This window comes from Triticum urartu, chromosome 6A (assembly GCF_056163025.1).
Source record: "Triticum urartu cultivar PI428250 chromosome 6A, HENAU_Tu73, whole genome shotgun sequence".
In the NCBI taxonomy this organism is placed as follows: domain Eukaryota; kingdom Viridiplantae; phylum Streptophyta; class Magnoliopsida; order Poales; family Poaceae; genus Triticum; species Triticum urartu.
Window position 1 is genome coordinate 145,162,744 of NC_141878.1, and position 3,668 is coordinate 145,166,411.

Here is a 3,668-nt window from a genome sequence, read left to right on the forward strand (position 1 = left end):
TTGGCCGTCAGGCTGGGGGTGCGCGGAGCCTGCACATTCGGCCAAAGGGCGGCAATCACCTGGGCACTGACGCGCTGGAGCTGGCGTAGCATCCGGTGAGCCGACCGGAGGCGAGCCTCGATGCTCAGGATGTGCTCGTTAAGAGTTCGGGGGGGCATCGGCGGCGATCTCTGCGCCCTCCGCCCTCCGAACTTCACGGTCAGCCTCGATGGCTTGGATGGCGGCCTGCGACTACCCAGGGAAGAAGTCTGCACAGACACGAAGAAATGAAGAAGCAAGTCAAAAACCAGGACTCGGCACGATCTAAGTCGGCAGCTCGAAGAAAGAAAATAAAGAGGCTCACCGTCAACGATGTCTTCAATCTCGTGGAAGTCGGAGGACAGCAGCGCCTCCTTGTCAGACCAGGAGGAGCGCTCGCTCGCGAACTCGGCCAAGAGGGCGGTTTCCGTCTCCTCCGCCTCCCTCTGCGACTTCACAAGCAGCTCCTTCTGCTCTGCCAACTGAGTGACCAGCAGATCGCGCTCTGCGGCGAGCTTGCTGCACTCCTCCCCTTTGGCGCGCAGGGCGGAGTTGGCTTCGCTCAGCTGCTGTTGAAGAGCAGCGTTGGCTCCTGAAGGAAAGGAAGAAAGACAACAGTCGTCAATAAAGTAGGTCGCCGGGGAGATCCGGCCCGGCTGCTCAGCAGCCGGCCCGAATCTCGGGGACTACAGCCCGCGGGTGCGCTAGCGCGCCCCCGCAGAGAAAAAAGGGGGGACTTACTCTGGCTCTCCGCCAACTCGGCGGTCTGCTTGCCCAGCTCTTCAATGTTACGGTTGAAGGCAGTGACGCGGAGGTTGTGGTAATCCTGCGACAAGCATTTCAGACAAAGTTAGTACCCAGAAGTTCATCAATTGGAGTTCTGGGCCGCCTGCTCAGCAGCCGGACCGAAACTCAGGGACTACACCCAGTGGGTGCGCTGACGTGCCCCCACAGAGAGGAGCAAGAAAATAAAGACCAAAGAAAAAAACATACCCGGACGGCTGCCCGCGACGCCAGGAACGCCTTGGTGCAACTCTGCAGAGCGTCGCCCTCAGCATGGAGCTTCGCCTGGACGTCCAGGAGCGCCCAGTTCAGCGGCCCTGTGCCGCCTCCTCGCACCCACCCAACACGTGCGGCGGTCGTCGCTTCGGCGTCTGGGGCCGCCGAGCTGGCGGTGCCGGCTTCCAGGGGGCGGGGTGCCGAAGTCGCCTTCTCCAGACGACGGCGCGTTGGCGAGCCGACTTGGAGGAGCAGCCTCGCCACGGCCTCGTCTTCGGTCGGCGGCACCGGAGGGTCCGCTGGCTGCTCACCTTGCGCGCCTTCAAACGGCGGCGGAGGCGGCGGCGGAACGTGCGTGTCCAGAGTAGAAGGGTCGCCGCCTTCCCTCTCCTCGACGAGGTTCTCCCCACCGGCTTCTCCAGTTGGCCCCGTGAACTCCGGAGGCGGCGGCGCAGAGTTCAGCGGGGTGACAAGCAAGGCCGACTGGCGGCGTGCGGCTTCCTCAGCCTGCTGCTTCGCCGCGGCGGCGGTTTCGGCCTCCGCTAGTTTTTTCTTAGCGGAGGCCTCTACCCTGTCGGCCTCCGCCTTCTCCAGGCAGAGGGCCTCTTCTTCGTTGCGCCTCTCCTGCGCATTCCGCTCCGTCGCCTCCCGGAGGTCAGCAGCGGGGTCAATCCGCCGAGTGGTGGCGGACGTCTCCGCTGACCCCATGACGGAGGCGGCGGCGGCCCGCTCAAGAGAGAGGGGAGCCCTGAAGAAAGAGGGGCAAGCAGAGACTCAGACAAGTCACGAAGAAAGAATAAAACTTTGAAGACAGAATACTTACACGGAGACCAACGGCGGCTTCTTCACTTCCTTACGGAAGTGGATGGCCTTCGCGGCTGCCTCGTCCCGCCGGGTCGCCGCAGCCAAGCCCTTGGGCTTCTTCGGCCGACTGCCGAACAAGGTCGGCACGGCCCTGCGCTTCTTCCCGCCGCCTGGAGCGCCCGGCGCGGCAGAAGAGCCCGCGCCAGGCTGGCTGGCTCCTGGCCGATGGCGAGGGGCAATTTCCTCCTCGGCGCTGTCTTCAGGCCAGTCGGTGAAGGTAGCCGAAGGCCTGAAGTCACCTGCTGTCCCTCCTCCTCCCTCGGCGTCGTCTTCCAAAGCCGCCGCCCCCGGATCGGGGTCGTCGACGTCGCTCTCCGCCCGGTCGGCGACGAACTCACGGGCCGGCCCCAAGGTGCCGGCTAGTGGATGAAGAAGGGGATTCTAACCCAAGCCGACTGGTCAAAACAAAACTCGGCAAGAAGAAGACAATCTAAAGAAAGAAAAGAGAGGCGGCTCACCACGGGCGGGGGGTTGGCGCGGGAGTACGGCTCCTTGCCGAATTGCCAGTCCTCCGGGAGCCTGCTGTCCGAGAGGTAGTTCACCATGAGGGCCACCTCTTCGTGAGGCATGTCCTTGGTGCACATCCGACTCGGGTCGCGGCGCCCACTCATCTGGCTTACCATGTGAGGGCGGCCTTGAAGTGGGAGAACTCGGCGCGAGACGAAGGCGGCCAGCAGGTCTGGACCAGTCAGACCCTCCGACTGCGTCAGCACTCAGAGTCGCGTGATGGCGCCGGCTCCCGGAGGCGTCAGCGACTTGGCCCGGTACGACCAGTTGGGCAGTCTCCCAGCCGGCGGGCCGGCTTCGAAAGCCGGCAGATTGACCCAGTCGCCCCTCGTGGCGACGTTCCTGACGTAGAAGTAGGATCTCTACCACATCTTCACCGACTTTATCAGCGAGATGGAGGGGAAGGGGTTGTCGGCTCCTGACCTTCGCACGGTGATGAAGGCACCGCATTGAGCCGGCACGCCCGCGGCCTGGGTGCCGAGCTTGGAGAAGAAGAACTCCCCCCAGAGCTCGAGGGTGGGGAGGACTCCGAGGAAGCCTTCGCACAAGGCCACGAAGGCGGACAGCAGCACCACTGTGTTGGGGATGAGGTGGTGCGGCTGGAGGCCGTAGAACTCCAAAAAAGACCGGAAAAAGCTGCTCGCCGGCAACCCCAGCCCGCGCAGGCAGTGCGAGCGGAAGATGACCCGCTCGCCCTCCTGTGGGGCGAGGGAAATCTCCCCCCCCCCCGGCGCAAGACGCACCTGCACGCGATCCTCGCCGGGAAGCCGACGGGTCCGGCGGAGGAACTCAATGTGGTCTTCGTGAACCTCGGAACCGTCCCAGGTGCCGAAACGCACTGGGGGAGGCGCGGCAGCAGAGGAGGAACTCATCGCGAGCTGTCACCGCGGCGTTCGCCGGAGCTTGGGCGTGCGGCGGAGCAAGGAGGAGAGCGAGGGGCAGCAAGGAGGAGGAGAGCGAGGAGCAGCAAGGAGGAAGAGAGCGAGGGGTAGTGGGAAGGAGGGGCGCGCGTGCCCCCCTCTTCCCCCTACTTATAGCCCTGTGGGCTGGCGAAGCCAAGGGGGCGGACGTGGGGATTTACTACGCCTACAACCCCACGACCCCCACGATCCACGTAAAGTTACTGCGCGCAGTAACTCCACGGGAATCCCAACCGTCCACCGGGGCCGCAGCGGATTCGCTCAGGCGCCGAGGCGCCCTCGATGCGGCTATAGCTCCCACGTGTCGAGGCACGACTTAGAGACATAACCGCATTGAAAGCAATGTTGCAAGTTAGGCAA